Genomic DNA, 11,491 nt, shown 5'->3' with positions numbered 1-11,491 from the left:
TTTGATCAAGTTGCCAGTCATATTTACCTATTCTGGCTAAAGTCGTCCTCTATGTCAAATTTTGCAGTCTCGCAAATCTATGCCCATCAATTTTAGCAGATTCAGTTCATCAGGATTTTGGGCATTACTTCAGTCCGTCAAAGATTCAGGCTAACAGCTGTCCTGCAGTGTCACCGCCCTCTCCGTCAGCATATCATCAGGAAATCGAAGGAGCGACATCCCGCCTCTCTATTCTATGGGTTTTTATAATAATTTCAATAACAAAATGTAACAAAATTGAGTTTTAAACTGTTCTGATTGGCTGATCAGGGGTCAACCTCTTCGATCCCATAAGGTTTAGTCCATGGTGTCACCATACTTGCTGGTTCCGGTTCTTTAATAAAGTCTTTTGTCTGTAGCGCTGGCACCATTCCCAGTGGCCTTGATAAGTACAGCTTGCCTGGGGTCAGGACAGGGCCATTGTTGCTCATCTTAGCGCAGGCGCACTTCACCCAATCCTGGTTCAGCGTCGGCAGTCGGGTTAGGCACCAAAAGCAGCCATCATTCGATAGGCCAGAATAGTCAACTTAAGCAAAGAAACACAAAAACGTAATTAATACATAGAGATGACTAATTAAATGTTATTCCCTCGCTAATACCCATATGTGTGTGTATTTATCTAGCCAAAAGCAACACTCAATGCGGTTTATACTTACTAAATAAAGCACGTATAACAATTACATCACCAAAGCGACATATCATGCAATGTTCTATTTATCTATCATTAGTATGCGTACAAAATTTAGTTCACGTCATTAATTAGGCCATGCAGATGCAAATCCCACGTATATATTTCGGTCATTAATAAGGTTGATTAGTTATTTCCACATCACTCCAAACCATTAGGACGATTATAATTAATTAATTAATCTAATTAATAAAACGACATGCAAAATGGGGTGGGTATACAAAATTAACCATTACCCGCTCCAGCAGTTGCAACGGTGTCCAACTACCGCTGTGGGAAGGGGGGGGCCCCCAGGTGGCGCAGTGAAAAAGATCCAACGGCCCCCACGTATGGACGTCAACTACTCGAGCCTGCGGGTGCGTGACAAAGTTGTATCGGGGAAAGGCCCTTCGGGGCCCCCTTCGCAGCAAGGTCCTCAGACGCCTTTGAGGTCTACGACCGGAGGCTCCCTGCCGCCTCCCAGCCACACACTCTACAGGGGAGACTGGCAGGAAAGGGGGAAATATCCGCAGGGACCCTCAAAGTGCCGTGGCAGCCTTATCATGGGCAGAGCAGGACACTCCGGGCCCTGATCAGGGTGGTGCACAGTCGAGCGCCTTCAGCTGGTCCGCACTCCAGCCTCTGTCCTCCGGGCCCACGGTCGACAGCAACGTACTTCTGGCCACCGCCCCAAAGAATGGTTGGCGCGAGGGAGAAGGGGGAACCAGGGAGCATGGGCAGACTGCGCCTAATCAGTGGCCCCCGCTACTTCTCGTGGGGTCGGTCCCGCTGGCAATACATCACTGGGTGTACCTGGATGCCGGAGGGTCGTCCCCGGTCAGTCCGAGCGATACAGGTAGAAATTCAGCTTAGCGGGGTCTTCTCCGGCTGGCGAATCCAGGCCCCGGATGGAGGTCCCAGGACCGGGGACTCACGTAAGTATGCCAGCTGTCTTCAAGCTACTCCGGCCCAGCCACGACGTACGACAGGTCGCTGCCTTGTAGTCTCCGCCCACCGCTTAGGCATCGCACCGCTCCGGACTCCATCGCAGCGTCAAACTCAATCTCTCGGCCATCCCAGCCATTCGGAACCCTTGCATTGGCGTCCCCTCTGCGGGCAGATAATCCCTTATGTATGCACCAGTATCCTGATGCATCAGAAAATATCGGATTTTGGCCGGATTAGCTACCCTGGCCCGGAGCACGTCGCTCAAGCGACCGCCATACTAGGCTACAAGCCACGCCCCAACCTTCCAGACGTCCGTGATAAGGTGTGTGCTTATCAATGCCAAGAGTTCCCTAGTGGAGCATGGTTTAGTATTGTGTCCTGTGCCCGTTGTGTCTAAGCCAGGCTGTAATGTGAGGTTGTAATCACCCCCAATTATGATAGAATCAATTGATAAGCCAGCAATATGAGCTGAAATATTAGCGAAGAAACCACCGGTGTCTATATTAGGAGCGTAAACGTTTATGAAAAGTAGTCGCTGCGCTCCCACAGAGCCCGCCACCAGCAAGTAGCGACCCTCCGGGTCCCTGATCACAGTCTGCGTACTAAAGGGTAACGATTTACGAATCAGGATACAAACCCCCCTAGAATATCTGCTATACCCTGCGGAAAATCTGTTACTACCACAAGTGGCTACAAAGCTATTATCTGATTTCGGAGCGTAATGAGTCTCCTGTAGTAGCGCCACCTGTATCTTGTGTCTGGGTAAATAGGCAAGTACTTGTCGCCCCTTGCGCGGATTGGACAACCCCCTGATGTTCCACGTTATGCAACGTAATTCAAGGCCCCTGGACCGCCCCTCCTTTGACATTACCGTAGGTGCAATGCTCTGCAGTTCAATGTGATAAAATGATTGCAGTCAAATAGCTAACCATTGCCATGTTCCAAGGCCTGGGCGCAAAAAAACAACATTACCCAAAGAACCCAGCCCCCCCACCCACATCGGATAACCACCCAACCTGTATCCGGTGAATCCCAACATAGTGTACCTAAATAGGATTAAAGAACAAGAAAAACAATCCCCATACCGATTGTGAATAAGAGGAGATCTCCAAGGGGGGCAACAACGCCCCGAGCATACCACGATTATAATAATAAGTCTACATCATTTATATGGAGCTGAGCTCAGAAAGATATCGATATGTAAGCATGTTTTTTTTTAAGTGAATGATGGAACGAATAGAGGGGAAACAAGAAGAAAGAAGTCCCACACCAATGGGGAGAGAGGGAGAGCACTCCAGCGTTGAAAGCTGCAAAGAACCCTGAGAGGGCATCAGCGTCCGAGCCTCTCCGAGAGTACTATATGCACCAGTACAGTGAGTCCATGCTCCCAGTGACCAGGGTTCTACTTTGCAGTGGAAGCCGCTCTGTCCGATTTATGTCGTTTCAAGAAGTCAGCTGCCTCGGCCGGAGTGTCAAAGACAGTAGTTTTACCGTTGAGTTGCACACGGAGGCGCGCCAGGTATAACATGGAATAGCGAATATTCTCGTTCTGCAGCGTCTTTTTTAGGTCTCGGCTCGAAGGCTGCGCTTGCGCAGTCTCGCTCCGAGATTTAATGACTTGGAGAAGAGGGGCTTGAACCCGCCCCTCTTCTCCCCTCTTCTCCATTGTCTGGCCTCTTGAATGCTGGCCAGCCATTGGAGAAGAGCTTCGTCACTCCGAACAGGCCCCGTCCTTTTCGGATTCGGGCGTGTTTTTTTCAACTTTTCTGATTATCTCCTCCAGCCAATGGCAAGAGGAGAACACGCCCCCGAATCCGAAAGCTCCGCTGCCTTTCTCCAAGGCATTTCTGCTTCGCCTCGGAGAAAGGCAGTGGTGTGCTTGTCTCCTTTAGCCTTGTTTCACTTTCTCTGGAATTAAAAATTGCCCGAACTAGGCACAATTTGAGAGCAAGCCGCATAACCCAAGCACGGTCAGTCTCGGTGTGATCCTGGGCATACCGATTCACTGTTCTTCATTTCCTTTGTCTGACAAACTGGCCAACTTAAGAACGCCTGGAAACGGGTTTAACGCCACAGTTAAGCTACATATAGATGGACATCTGCATCCGAAAAGAGCATCTTCGTCTCCCGGGGAGGCCCTTGGCGGCTGTGCATTCAGTTATTTGACGTAATCAAAATGAGAATTGCCTTTTTGTTCGCGGGGCGGGCCCCGCCGCCATTTTAAAAGATTAGCTGCTGATAAAGCTGTCAGAAGGTACTTAACATAAAACAGAAAGTGTGTTTCCATTGATTTTATACCGCCATCACAACTGTCGATACCCTTTACGGCTAACACACGTGCCAAGACGGGTGTGATGCCAACGTAGGCACAGAGCTGCCTGCCAGCGATGTCACGCACCGTTAAAGAGGTGTGCCAGGAGTGACTGAAGGAGCGAGAAGGCCACGCTCTGCCCTGGCCTTCTTTTTTAAAATAGGCATTGAGTTTTGTTTAAGGGATAAGATGCTTTTATCCATCTGTCCCTTCCAGGACAAGTTACTATCCAACATTAGCCCCAAATAATTGAAACTCCCTACCTGTTCCAATTTTTGATTCTCCAGGAACAGATTATTCCTAAGAGATTTCTTGGAATTTATGGACATATACTTAGTTTTGGTAGGGTTTATTTCTAACCCCTTCCCCGCACAATACTTCTGGAAAGAGTCCACCAAATTTTGCAAACCTCTCGGAGTTTGAGAAATAAGGATGGTATCATCGGCAAATAGTAATGCCGTAACCGGCTCACCACCTAGCTTCGGGGAATCATGCACACAATTCCTTAAGTAACTCGGAATGTCATTGACATATAGTGAGAAGAGTGTAGGTGCTAACACGCAACCTTGGCGCACACCACGGTCTACGGGTATGGCCTTGAAATTTAACCTTCTTTTCCCCATCTATTTTTTGCATAGTTCCCTGTGTGGAGCTTGATAAATTCTTTAAGTAGTTCCCCAGGGACCGCCATGTTCCTTAATGTAATCCACAGCAAATTCCGTGGAACCAGATCAAAGGCGGCCCTTAGATCCACAAATGCCACATAAAGACTACTCTTCCTTAAATTTATATATTTCCAACAGATGCACATAAACCTGAACACCTGGTCAACTGTACTAATTTTTATTCTAAAGCCAGCCTGGTATTTGGTTAATATTTTAGTCTCTTCAATCCACTCTAATAGCCTATTTAAAATATGTCTGGCAAATATCTTTTGTAAAATATCTATTAAACTTATTGGGCGGTAGTTGCTTGGATCATAGCGATCGCCTTTTTTAAAAATAGTTGTGATTTCTGCCCCTTTCCATGATTCGGGGATCGGTGTGCCTGCCGCAATGGAATTACTCAAGTAGTTTATGTAAGGACCCCACACGTCCGCGTCATGTTTTAGTAGGTCACCGGGAATTTTATCAGGACCTGGGGCTTTGCCCATTTTCACGGCTTGTAGAGCCTTGTTGGTTTCTTCTAAACTGAAATGTAATGGAGCAATGCTCATTTCTAAATTTATCTCATAGTTCCCGAGGGGCAAACTCTCCTTTTTGTTAGCATAGAGCTTAGTAAAATGGTCACACCAAGTATTTCCATCTAGGAAAATATCCTTTGTTGATCTACCCTGCTTATTTCCCTTGGCGATTAAATTCCAGAACATGCTCTGATCCCGTAACTTAGCTGCATTCAAGAGATCCTCCCAAAAACTTTCATCCCATACTTTTTTAGCTTGTGCCATAGTGTTTTTGTAGGCTAGTCTTCCACTTTTTATATCCAAACAGTTCCCGGATTTTACTGCCTGGATCAACCTTGATTTTGCTATTCGACAGTCTTTATTATACCATGGGTTCGCTGACTCAAGATGATTCCCTATCCTATTACCATCTTTTTTATAAACTTTACTCAATAGTGGAGTTAGTGCATCCACCAACTTAAGGTGTAAATCAAGAACACCTTGTGTTCCTACTAATGGTAACTGTGATTCTCCTACCGTTTCAGTGAATGCATTATAGATATTTATCAGCGTCTTTTCTGTTCCCAGGATATATGGCCAGCTTAGAGCACGCCTGTTATTGGTTATCTCTAACTCCATGACCGGGGTATTTAATATAGTCTCTCCTTTGGATCTAATAATAAATGATTTGAAATCTAGCCATAGTTGGAGAGGAAAGTGATCACTCTCCGTCCTATGGTCTATCTTAAAATCGATTACTTGGTCCCATATATTCCGGGTAGCCATTACAAAATCTATGTGTGACCTACAGTTTCCCTTAAAATAAGTTGGAGCTGCTGGCCTGTCTGATCGGAAGCGACCATTACAAGCCCTTAGGTCATGCACCACAGTCAGCTGTATTACAAAACAAGCATTTACAATGCAACTGTCTCGCCATTGTTAAAGTTTGAGCTATTGGCATTGCTCATGACAATGCCGTTTCTTTAAATGTTTTAAAAACAAAAACATAAACAAAAATAATGTCATGAGCAATGCCAATAGCTCTAACTTTACCATTGCCGAGACCATTGCATTGCCAATGCTTGTTATATCTTGAAGCTTGCGCCGGGCCTCCTGCACCAGTGCCGTGAAGTCTGGGTCTAGAGAAAGAGTCATTCCTTGGTACTGCAGATTTTCCACTTCCCTAGCCTTTCTCAACGCGACATCTCTATCATGATAATTCAGCAGGCGCGCGATGATAAGACGAGGGGGAGCGCCAGGAGCAGATCTGGGGGCCAGGGACCGAAGAGTCCGCTCCACCGCAAACGTAGTTCAGAAACAATCTCTGCCAAAGGTGTCTACCAATAAACGTTCCACATAGGTTTCCATGGAGCCGGTATTGTTGGACTCGGTCACCCCCGCTATGCGCAGATTGTTTCAACGCCTCCGTGCAGTGCTTTAGTGAGGGACTCTGCAGTGCTTTAGTGAGGGACTCTGCAGTGCTTTAGTGAGGGACTCTGCAGTGCTTTAGTGAGGGACGCTGTGCTATGCTTTAGTAAGGGACCCTCTGTAGTGCTTCAGTGACGGACACTGTGCAGTGATTTAGTGAGGGACACCGTGCAGTGCTTTAGTGAGGGACACCGTGCAGTGCTTTAGTGAGGGACACCATGCAGTGCTTTAGTGAGGGACACCATGCAGTGCTTTAGTGAGGGACACTGCAGTTCTTTAGTGAGGGACACTGCAGTGCTTTAGTGAGGGACACGGTGCAGTGCTTTAGTGAGGGACACCATGCAGTGCTTTTGTGAGGGACATTGCAGTGCTTCAGTGACGGACACTGTGCAGTGATTTAGTGAGGGACGCTGTGCAGTGCTTTAGTGAGGGACACCGTGCAGTGCTTTAGTGAGGGACACCATGCAGTGCTTTAGTGAGGGACACTGCAGTGCTTTAGTGAGGGACACGGTGCAGTGGTTTAGTGAAAGCCACTGTGCAGTGCATTAGAGAGGGACGCTGTACAATGCTTTAGTGAGGGACACCATGCAGTGATTTAGTGAGGGACACCGTGCAGTGATTTAGTGAGAGATAACATGCAGTGATTTAGTGAGGGACACCATGCAGTGATTTAGTGAGGGACACTGTGCCGTGCTTTAGTGAGGGAGGCTGTGCAGTGCTTTAGTGAGTGACACTGTGCGTGTTGTGAAAAAGAGTTACAATTTAGGAATTTGCAGAAAGTATATGTATTAAGCGAGGTTTTGTGGGCATTTATTAGAATCACCACCTCCTTAGTAGCATCCTGCATAGATTTAAAAACAAAAACATTGAAATGTGCGCAGGATTGTAGATTTCATAAAATGTCCTTTCGGTAGTAGGTAAAAGAGCCCGACCACGAAGGGACTCGAACCCTCAATCTTCTGATTCGAAGTCAGACGCCTTATCCATTAGGCCACGCGGTCACTATGGTGAAACGCCGCAAGTGCTACTCGCGGCTGCTGGGAGCATCCGTGGCCCTTGGTAACTGTCCACGGACGGAGAGGGGACTCTCCGGGCGCTGCACCTTCTACTCACAAGTACTTGTGTACAGGCGCTATGTGTGTCCGCTCCACACCGGTGCGTACTGTCCCCCGCTCCTAGAGGATCAGAGGTTACGTTGTGATAACCCGTCCTTGTAGTGTGTGTAGTATTTCTAAATGGGGCTCATCCTCGCGTGTGATCAAGATCAGAAGGGCAGTTTGTTGACTTCCGCTCTCCTGTTTATCCGTTTTGTCTCTATTCTTTTCTTCTAAGTCTGTGTTTTTCTCATTCTTTTCTCTGCCTGTCTTCTTCTTCTTTTCAGCCTCAGTGGTTTAGGTGCTCGTTACCTCTGTTTAGATTCCTTCCTCGCTGACCCTCTTTCTTTGCTGTTTCCTTCCTCCAAGGCGCGTGTTCCTGCAGCAGTCTGCGTGTTTTATTCCTGTACAGAGCGGAAATGACCAAGCTGATCCCACACACCCTGACCCAGACCAGCTGAGTTTATCTCTATTCTTTGCTATTGTCTTTATTTAGAAAGTCGTGGTTTATTCAACACTGATGAACACACTGCCAAAGAATACGGTACTTTGCACTACAAATACTCTGAGCGAGGCTAACACCGACACGCCTCCCATATGGTCTAGCGGTTAGGATTCCTGGTTTTCACCCAGGCGGCCCGGGTTCGACTCCCGGTATGGGAAGATCTATTTTTACTGTTACATTTTTAAAAATACAAATGGTTTACCCACATTTTACTTTATTGTATTTCCACTTCCTTCACTCTGTATGTTTATACCTTCGGCATATTACCCAGAAACCACCGCGTATAAATCTGACTGATCTCCACACCCCTTTCCTGCACTGTTGTAAGTGTAAAAGTGAAGGAGAGTTTCACAAGAGGAGCCGCTGATCACTTCTTCCTCCCAGAAGCGCCTTGAGGTTTGTCTTCTACCCTCCATCACCCATCCAAAGAAGGCACCGCGCAGGCCACGACAAGGGTGAAAAGTCTCTTTTTAGTGGCATGAAAGAAGGGCCCTGTCACGTCTCACACAATAGTATTCACAGAGGGGCCTGGTCTGTGTTTATTGTGATGGTTTGTGGAACCTTCAGACCTCTAAGATATTGGGGGATGTTGAGCTCAGCTAAGTGACCCCGAAGATTTACAGGAAATGACGAAAGCAATCAACACAAGCAGCAATTCAATCAGAAAATTATAGATCCGACAAGCGAGGAGAATGTGGGATCAGAAATTGAAAATCAATAATGTATATATACTTATTGCATTTTGGGGGACAGGAAAACTAGAAATGACACAGGTGAAGGTGCACAGGCGATGCCACCAATATAGCGCTCAAGGGTGAAGTGAAAAAGGCGCGTAGTATGTTACACATGAAGATGGCGGTAAAATCAAGTATTCTCCACTCTACAAACGTGTCCTCGAGGGTTTGTGGGAGTCCAGGGGCAGTGGGAGAATCCTCTGGGCTTGAACAGCAGCGGATGTTCAAGATACTCGTCTTTAAATTGATAAAATTCCTCTTGTGGACAGTGTGAGAGGGTAGAAAGTGGGCTTAGAAGAGTGATGGTGTGATGCAACCTTACCGGGCCCAGACTCACGTGTAGACAATCTGAGAGGCAAAGAAAATGCATAGATCAAGGGTCCACTCTGGTCCCTGCCAGCGCCTGGAAACCCCCACGGGTGACAAGAAGCGCTCTACAAATCTACTGATTGATTGATAAACATGAACCCCTGAGCTGGAAAGGGCACTCAGGTTCCATAGCGCTTCGAGAACGTGCAAATAGTGGAAATACGCTGCATACATGCAGTCCTGCACAGCCATGTGCTGCTCGTGCTGAAAAAACGTATTTTCTGCCTGTCCAGCAGTGAAATTAACAAGATATTATCATTATTCACAATTATACAAAAGTTGTACATTGTCACCAAGAGTGAAGTGATGTGATTGGAAGAGTCCCGATGATGGGGGGTCCGCAGTGATGTGAGGAGGGTTTAATGGATTTTATGGAAGATGTGGTATAAACTGAATTGTGTTTGTAATGTTTAACACTTTATCATTGGATGGTTTATACGTTTTTACGCTGGAAATAAACCTATTTTGAAAATGAAACAGCAGCTTGATGTAGGGTATTCTGTAAAGTGATGGACTCCCGCCCCACTTTCCCCTGCAGGAGCAGGATCCTGTTTGCTGTCATGTTTGTGTTCTGTGATCCATGGTCCAGGGAGGCACGTGCCAAAGGGTGTGAGTTCGGTGCCAGTCTGGAGCCAGAGCGGCCACACGCTGGGAACAGGAGCCGCCGAAATAGCTCAGTTGGGAGAGCGTTAGACTGAAGATCTAAAGGTCCCTGGTTCGATCCCGGGTTTCGGCAGATACCTTTTGTTTGAAACATATTACAATCACTACTGCATAGTTAAACTTGAAACCCTCTAAAACTTGGTAAAATAAAACAACATCAATCGTGATTTCTTCCAGGTTCCTTATTTTCTTTATTGACTCAAGTTTTACGCAATTCTACTCACTGTAAATCTTACAATTTAGAAAATATTCCCCAGCTCCCCCCTCCCTGCCAGTGCCACTGTTCATTTCACGCAGCTCCCGCTCCCCTCAGCCGAGCCTCCGATAGCTCAGTTGGTAGAGCGGAGGACTGTAGTGGAGTGACGGACATCCTTAGGTCGCTGGTTCGAAACCGGCTCGAAGAACTTTTGCAAACTCTTAACTTTTTCCCTCTGCTTCACAATAGAAAGCGCCTCTTTCTAGGACACTCGCACACCTGGGCTTTTCCTGCCTCCTCTCTTCAACTTTACACCCCAGCTCTCTCCCCCTACTGGGGGGGGGGGGGGGCGCTGAAGATCCAGGCCGGGCCCCCTCTGAAGCAGCCCTGGGAGCTGGTTGTGGAGACTCTGGCATCAGGTAATGCTGCTGAGAGCGCTGCTGAGAGCGTCTGCTAGGAGGTGAGAAGGTTGGTGAGAGGGAGTGTGTGTATGTTTGTGTGTCTTTTGAGGGAGGGAGAGTTTGTGTTTGTTGAGCCTCTGGCCCCCTGTGTTGGTGTGAAGGAGCTGGGAAAAGAAATAGATCAATCACAAGCAGGATAGTGCAATCAAAGTTTCTATGCAATAAATAAAATGTATCTAAACATGTTTTTTTCACGCTAAATAAATGAAATGATGGGGCGGGCTCTGACAGAGTGTTTAATATGAAGGCGAAACTTTGTTATCTTTATGAACTTAATGGTTTACAACTTACAGGCGCATTGTGGAAGCAAAACTACCACCGACCCGGAAGTGTCCGCCCCGCCGTCCTCATGAGAGATATTATATTATTAGCAAGGCCCAGGCATTACTGCCAGGTCCGATTATAACAGTGTATTCTGGGACTTGTAGTCCCGTTTCTAACTCTCTAAACTGAGGGCGAGGGGACCCAGCATCCAAAGCAAAAAAAAACCTGGGTTGGGTGAAGTGCCGGTGCTCGGATCTGGGCTCACTTGAGAGCTTTGTCCAGCCCTTGGACGAGCTGCAGGGGTCGCTGAGAAGGTCTGCTGCCCACCTGCAGGGTCCCAGAGAAGATGTGCTGGCCTCCTAGAATGGTAATTGTTTTTTTCCCTCTTGCTGTTTTTCCTCTCCAGTTGTGTGTTATGACGGTCTCGTACATCTTCGGCATTTAGAAACTCTAACAGATCATGGTGTGCCTCAAAGTAGTGTGTTTTCTGTGTCTGTTGCTGTTTTGTTAAGTTTAGTAAATACTAGCTTGAGAGTGTTAGCATGATATGTATTCTTAGTACACAAAACCTATACCAGCATGCATCCTCACACTGTGTCATGGAGAACCTGCTTTTGCACACCAGATACATTCCCTGGTGGTCTAGTGGT

General features: G+C 47.0%; 3 non-coding genes across 3 annotated transcripts; 2 read left to right on the top strand and 1 right to left on the bottom strand.

Moving 5' to 3' along the window:
- Window positions 1-7,483: 7,483 nt before the first annotated feature.
- TRNAR-UCG (transfer RNA arginine (anticodon UCG)) lies at window positions 7,484-7,556 on the bottom strand. Its single transcript has one exon. It is a non-coding gene; the product is annotated as a tRNA-Arg (tRNA).
- A 684-nt stretch (window positions 7,557-8,240) lies between these two features.
- TRNAE-UUC (transfer RNA glutamic acid (anticodon UUC)) lies at window positions 8,241-8,312 on the top strand. Its single transcript has one exon. It is a non-coding gene; the product is annotated as a tRNA-Glu (tRNA).
- Window positions 8,313-9,920: 1,608 nt separating this feature from the next.
- On the top strand, window positions 9,921-9,993 carry TRNAF-GAA (transfer RNA phenylalanine (anticodon GAA)). The gene has a single exon. It is a non-coding gene; the product is annotated as a tRNA-Phe (tRNA).
- The last annotated feature ends 1,498 nt before the right edge of the window (window positions 9,994-11,491 follow it).

Source organism: Triturus cristatus, chromosome 4_1, assembly GCF_964204655.1.
Source record: "Triturus cristatus chromosome 4_1, aTriCri1.1, whole genome shotgun sequence".
Classification (NCBI taxonomy): Eukaryota; Metazoa; Chordata; class Amphibia; order Caudata; family Salamandridae; genus Triturus; species Triturus cristatus.
The sequence above is the reverse complement of the archived record's forward strand: the minus strand, read 5'-3'. Positions and strand labels throughout refer to the sequence as shown.